Consider the following 7,298-nt stretch of genomic DNA (forward strand, 5'->3'; position numbering starts at 1 on the left):
CATTGGAAGCAAATGACACATGGGAGTTGGTGCCATTGCCAAGTGGAAAGAAAGCTATTGGTTGTAAATGGGTGTATAAAACCAAGCATAAGGCTGATGGTAACATTGAGCGTCACAAGGCAAGGCTGGTCGCAAAGGGTTATGCACAAACGTATGGCATAGACTATGAGGAGACCTTTGCTCCAGTGGCAAAGATGACGACAGTGAGAGCTGTCATAGCAGTGGCTGCATCTAGAGGATGGATTATGCATCAAATGGATGTAAAGAATGCCTTCTTGAATGGTGAGTTGCAAGAGGAAGTGTATATGGATCAGCCACATGGTTATGTCGATCCAGGTTTCCCAGATTATGTATGCAGACTTCTCAAAGCTTTGTATGGTTTGAAGCAGGGCTCTAGAGCATGGTATGACAGGATTGCCAAGTATCTTGTCAGTATTGGTTTTAGGAGAGCTCATGCTGACCATTCACTCTATGTACGTGAGAGTGATGTGGGGATTGTGGTCATTACCATATATGTAGATGACCTTATTATTGTTGGTGACAATGCTATGGAGATTGACCATGTGAAGGGTCTTCTCAAACAGGAGTTTGAAATGAAAGATTTAGGCGAGTTGCGCTACTTTCTTGGCATTGAAGTGATCAGGACTCCAGAGGGTGTATGGCTATCACAGAGACAGTATGCTTTAGACATGTTGTCAAAGTATGGTATGGCTGATTGTAAGCCAATTTCTATTCCCTTGGATGTGAATGCAAAGCTGAGTGCAGAGAAGGGTGATGTTGTTGAGGATGTCAACATGTACAGGAAGATTGTGGGTAGTCTAATCTACTTGACTATCACGAGGCCAGACTTGAGCTACACAGTAGGCTTGGAGAGTCAGATCATGCAACTTCCGAGGAAGCCACATTTGGATGGAGTACGACGCACACTTAGGTATGTGCAAGGTACTCTTGACTACGCATTGTTCTATGCAGCAGATGCACCATTAGCATTGTATGGGTATACAGATGCAGATTGGGCAGGTAGCATTGTTGATAGGAGATCTACGAGTGGCTTCATGTTCTCTTTTGGGAGTGCTGCTGTTACTTGGAGCAGCAAAAAGCAGCCTACGGTTGCTTTATCGAGCACAGAGGCCGAGTACAGAGGTGCAGCAGTTGCGGCGTGCGAGGTAGCTTGGCTACGCACATTACTTGAGGACTTGGGAGTGCAGGTGGACCAGCAGATTTTCATCCATTGTGAAAACCTCAGCAGCATGCAGTTGGCTAGGAACCCAGTGTTCCATGCCAGGACCAAACACATAGAGGTCCATTACCACTACGTTCGAGAGCGAGTGTTGGCGGGCGACATCGACTTGGTCTACGTCAGCACAAAGGAGCAGATAGCGGATATCTTTACCAAGGCCCTCGGAGCTGAGAAGCTTCGACGTTTCCAGACTATGCTTGGACTCTGCGACATGCAGAGCTCGAGGGGGAGTGTTGAGATGTCGAGCTCTACACCTTGAGCTGGCATCCACTACGGGTCTTGGCCGCTTACGGCATTTACTCACTGGCGCGTTAGGTGACCGACACGGAGGATCTCTGCCAGTGATTCTACAGCTGGACTACACTTATAGTGCCAGCCTAGTACGCTTCTAGCGAGTTCACACTTAGTGACCGCATGTACATATGTGCTACTTTTCAGCTTTAGCACTTAGTCATTTTGTACTCTCTTTTCTGAGAAGAAGAAGAAGAAGCTGTCCATCTCTGTGTGCTTTGTGCTTGTCTTGTGTAGCTCTCTTGCATCCTCATTCTTTACAGAAGGAACTTCTTCCAGCATGTTCAAGGTAGTTTTTGCTCCTTTTGCTTGGGTTCTTAGGGCAATCAAGAATCAAATGAGTAACTCCACAATCGATGCAATATGTGTTGACTCTAATGATTTCATCATGAGGACAATCTCTTAGCCAATGGTCTCCACCACACTTGTAGTAGGGTCCCTTAGGCTATTGAGGTGCTCCTTGAGCTCCTCTTTGTTGGTATGCATGTCTCTGCCCTCCCATGCCTCAGTTGGCTATGAAAAACAATGTTCGTTCATCCAAGATATATCTTCCTTCTCCTGTTGCCTGTGCAACTGTTGGTGGTCTTTTATTTCCTATCATGCTCCATTGTTCTAGTGTTGATAATAAACAGGATTTGCAGCATATCCATTGGGATCTTCATAATATGCATGCATAGGCACCAAAGTCTTCTCTTCTGATTCAGTTACGGTTGGTGTGTACCTTATGCCAACTGGTCATAATCCTGGTAGGGGTGGTTGTTGCCCCAACACTGGTTGTGGTTTCTCTACACCTATAGGTCCTGGTAGGTTTCCTACTTGATACCTAGGCATGAGTGGAATTTGAGGAGATGCTACCTGAGCTTGGGGAGCGTAAGGTCTCTCTCTCACATATCCCTTGTTATAATAACATTCCTCCGTCCCATGGTTTGTCCATTTTTGTTCAATAGCACACCACTTGAGCTGTTTAGCCTGGGGTTTGGCGTACAAGTTAATCTTTTTTAGCACTTCCTCTACAAGGTGCTCTTGGCTGGCTTACAGCTACTTCTACTTTCGGTGCTGTCTTAGAAGACTTGCTTCCACTTTGTTGTGAGGATGAATCGTTGTCAAGATCCTTGAACTCACCCTCTTTGTAGACCGCACAATTGTCTACAAGGTAAATAGCCTCCTTAGTTAACTCATTTAACGTCATGATCCTCTTCATATGTAAGTCCTTCTGGAGATCTGCATTCCTTCGTCCTTGAATAAATATAAGCATAAGTCTGGAATGAGTTGGAAATCCTTCCATAGGACAGAACCTAACATATCTTTTTAGTCATAGGGCTGCCTTTCGCACAGATTCCTCGTCTTTCTATTTGAATAATGGATTTGTGAGACTGTATTATGAGCTATCCCCTTTTGTGAGAATTCCTCAATAAACTCGTTAAATACCTCCTCCATAGACTCAAAGGCTCTTCACTCCACTGAGTCAAACCAAGTAGCAGCGTCATCCTCTAGGGTTAGTCCAAACCCTGCAAATTGGGTAGGGAAGTCTAACACCTCTTCAACTCTAATTACACGCACAAAGGCTGCTACATGATCTCTAGGATCTCTGTTTCCCATGTACTTTTTGTTTACCCATTTTTGCACTTGAGAAGGTCTAATTCTATGATGATCTACAAATCTCATCATTGGATCTCCACGTCCTAATCGATATACCTCCTCTGGTCTTCTATAGTAGGCTGGTTCCTCTCCCAATGGTGCTTCTAAGCCATAATTTCTAACAGTTCTTGCAAGAGATGGTTCATCTCTTCGAACTCGTTCTATGGGTGGTCTTCCAGGCTCTGTTGACCCTTGAGTTTTTGGCTTACTCTCTGCTTGATACCGTGAATACAGTGGTGGTTCTTGTAAATCCCTTAGCCCTCGTGCGGCTTGATAACCATCTCGGTTTGGGTTTTGTTCCAATATCGCACTCTGTTGAATCCATGCCTGCAACGATGGCTGGGTTGCTGGTTGGTTTTGGTTGTTGAATGTCTGATTTCGGGTAGAATGTGAGGTCGTATCATACTCCTCTGAAAAGGGGTTTGTCGACTTGCTAGGGGTGTAGGTGGCTCTTGGAACTTCATCGGGAGCATATGTCAATGCTCCTGGAACTGTTGCCTTTTCTACCTCCTCTGGGAGAATACATTGGTATTTTCGCCCGTACCTAACAACAAAAACGATATCCTTCCCCATAGCAATTTCATAAGAGAATAAGTAAAGAACCTTGTCTTTTCTTAACTTGTTTGGGTAGGGTTCTTTGCAAGGAAAGTAAGAGACTATTCCCTTGCTCTCATGCTTGTAAATCCCCACATTTTCATTATAGGTTGAAACCCTGGTTGTTTTCTTATCATACATAAAAAGTGCTCCAGGTCAATCAATGTTTGGAGGTGGTTCTTGAGTTTCTGAAACCATTTTTCCTTTCACCACATTATCTCCATATATGTTGTAATCCTCAGGGTTACTAACTATCAGATAGTGGTTCCCCTTTTCGTCTCGAAATCTATATCTATCATCATAGACTCAAACTACTTCCAGTCTCTGAGCCAGCCTTTCTTCAATACAAATACACTTGCGTCCTTGATAGTCAGAATAAACTAGGGCTCCCCTCGAGTTTGTTCCTTCTAAGAACATTACAGTGAACTTGGAATCATTCAAAAGATTTAGGGAGGTGTTTCCCCTTGGCATTGGTCCGTCATAGGTGAAACCTCCTAGCTGTTGACTACCCATCATGAAGAAGGATTTGTCTGATGAAGTGTCAGTATCACTACCCTCCTCAATAATCGGTGCTAGTGGATCTAGCCTTGCCTGAGTTACACTCTCCTCGGTGGACACTAAGCTACCTTGGTCCCTGCCACCTTTTAGTCTCTAAAAATGTGTCTTCCTGATCTTAAATTCATCAAACTTAGCAATGCAATTTATACAAGTCCAACCACTCACCTGGCAAAGGATCAGTCTCCGCACAACTTCTTGCTTTACTGCTGAATATACCTGTACACAAGCGTTTAATTTCGGCAATCGAATCAAAGAATCTAACTGCTAGAGGTGATTTTAGTAATGATTGGTATAACTGGAGAGTTAACCTCAACCACTACTGTATTTATACACTTCTGATGTTCTGGATTAGGTCTGATAATCTAGAACTGTACTTCCCTTGGATATTGATCAATTACATGAAAAGTTTGAATTCAATCTTTGCTCCGTCAAAAGGTCAAACAAGGTCCAAATTCACTTCTAAAAGAAGTTCTGGAATCCTCAAGTCAAATAGAACATCATTGTATAAGCTCAATCAAATTTTCTCTTCACTAAGCTCTAGTAGACATCATACACGTAGGATGTCTCCTGCTCTGTTTTGCCTAGATTTTTGCACTAAGGATTCCCCTTGATGTTCTGAGTCCACAGTTGTTTTTACTTTTTGATTTGGACACCTATAAGCTGGTCAATGGATCAAAAATCTGTTTCGACAGATTGCTGTTGGTCTGACCAGTCTAATCAGCTCCAATTTGGACCAAAATTGACTAGGAGGCTTGCCTTAGGCTATACAACACCCTGTTATGCCCACAATCAATTTCTAACTCCATTTTCTTGCTTTAGATATTGTACGCGTAGCATGTCTTTTTGCTCAGAATGGCTTCAAATGCAAAGCACAGACTCCTCTTGAGGTGCTGATCACTTTGGTATGCTCAAATTTAGGGTTGGGGTGCCAGATCACCTAAAACACATCCTACGCGTAGGATGTCTTTCTGGCATGTTTGACCCTAGACTTGGCCCACAGCTTCATCTTCATGTCAGCAACCCAGTGGTATGCTTAGATTTTGGTTTGGATTTCAAAAGTCCCCAATTTTAGCTGTTCTAGCCTTTTTCAGTCAAAAGTGCTAAAGTCTGCTTAGAACACAATTTTCTCACCCAAATGAGATGAAACCTCTCTCAGTCACTCAATAAATCATGCAGATCATGCTCATGCAACCATCCTATGGTTTTGGCCTTAAAATAATGCCTTGGCACAATTTGGATAGGATGTCTAGAAATTTTAGTCTATCTGTCCTTATTCTGTCAAGATATGGTTAAATTTCCATTTTCCAGGTGAAAATAGGGTAAAACCTACCTTCTGAACACACTAGTCAACTCAAAATTTCAAACGTCCCACCAGATAAGCCTGTAGACATCCTACCCATAGGATGTCTCCTCGCTTAAAATTAAATTTTTTCCTGATAGAAATGCTCTTGATAGTCTGTGGCTCTATCAAAAACACTCATAGCAACTTTTGGACTTCACTTCAGCTTTCAAACACACTTGTGCGTCTTTTACAACTTTGTGATGAATCTAACAAACAAGTATGCATGCATGAAGTGCTCTAGATTCTAAACCATGATGTCCTACTTACTCTACTCCTACTCATCATGTGAAATGGTGATAATGGTGCTTTGGTTGCTTCCTGGCCTTTCCAGACTCTCAAGCTCTCCTCTCACCGCTTCTACCACTCCAACTCCTACTCTCTACACCACAACTCAACTAAAACTACCTAAGTCTACCTAAGTCGAAGGATCTAGGCCAAATACACGCTCCATAGACTCCCTCTAAGACCTAGAGAGTCCTCCACCCTCTGATCCTATCTAAATGTAAAACGAGACTCTTGGCAAGCCAAACAATCCCTATCCTCAAGGACTAGTCTCGGTCACCTACCTAAGGTTTTCGTCCCCTACAGCGGCGCCAATGTTGGGCGGATACGCCGCGACGGACGTCAGCATAGTGAGAACTCACCTAATAAGATTTGTCAGCTAAGGACGAAGCTCCACCCGCAGGCGCGTGGAAGCAAGCATAGGGTGTCAACCTACACTCGACTGACTCCTAACTAGTTCCTACAGAGGTCTCTACCCAATCTCTAAGTTACAGCCTTCAAAAGTGCATAAGAGGAGATTTCCTACAACGCTTTCTAGAGCCGAATACCCATCAAACAATCTCAAAACGCCACAGAACTTGAAGGAGATCCTACTAATACCAAGAGGTCGCTCTCCCTAAGGTCTCTGAACCAAAATCCCAACCCAAAACACCCGGTGCAAAATCACGTAGGATGTTTGGCCAAAATTTTCAGGTCGTCATTTTCAAAAACTAAAGTGCCTAATGTGTAGCTCTACTCAATGCGAACGAGTGGATATGTTGCAATACAAAAACGGACAACGTATACTCACCGAATCACCAGACGAAGCTCGTAGATGGAGCTCGCAAAACCGGACCGTACGTGCACAATGTAGGTATTGGTGCGTCTCTCTCGTCGGGGGCAACACGCTGCAGTTCTCCACACTCGATTCCGACCACCAGTGCGCGCATAGCGGCAAGATGAAGCTCCTACTCTCTCTCGTACACAGTACGCTCACTCACAGACTTCAAACTTTTTTAAAAATGACAAAGGATCTTTTCATTAAGGTCAAAAAGTGGTATACATACCTTACAATCTCAAACCCTAATGTTCCAATTTAACCATTTACTCAATCTAAATGTCAAAACTGGGATACAATCCGGAAACTTCTGTAAGCCCCAATATTTACAAATTTGAAATGTCAGGTTTTCTCAATAAATGAATAATTACAACAAATAATAATCCTCCGAGCAGTCATTTTCCGTAGGGTGTGTCCGGCTTCTAACAAGAGCCCACGCTAAGAAAAAGAAACATAACTCCTCTGATGATTCTGAGAATACAAAATTTTCCTCTCAAAAGACCAAAAGAAGTAGAAGCAAAAGGTATGAGATGAGA

The 7,298-nt window shown here is 43.3% G+C and overlaps 1 pseudogene; it reads right to left on the reverse strand.

Moving 5' to 3' along the window:
* Window positions 1-2,983: 2,983 nt before the first annotated feature.
* LOC147431950 (uncharacterized) lies at window positions 2,984-3,961 on the reverse strand (annotated as a pseudogene).
* Window positions 3,962-7,298: the final 3,337 nt, after the last annotated feature.

The sequence above is a fragment of the Adiantum capillus-veneris genome, chromosome 21 (assembly GCF_014529385.1).
Source record: "Adiantum capillus-veneris isolate H3 chromosome 21, ASM1452938v2, whole genome shotgun sequence".
NCBI classification, from domain to species: Eukaryota; Viridiplantae; Streptophyta; class Polypodiopsida; order Polypodiales; family Pteridaceae; genus Adiantum; species Adiantum capillus-veneris.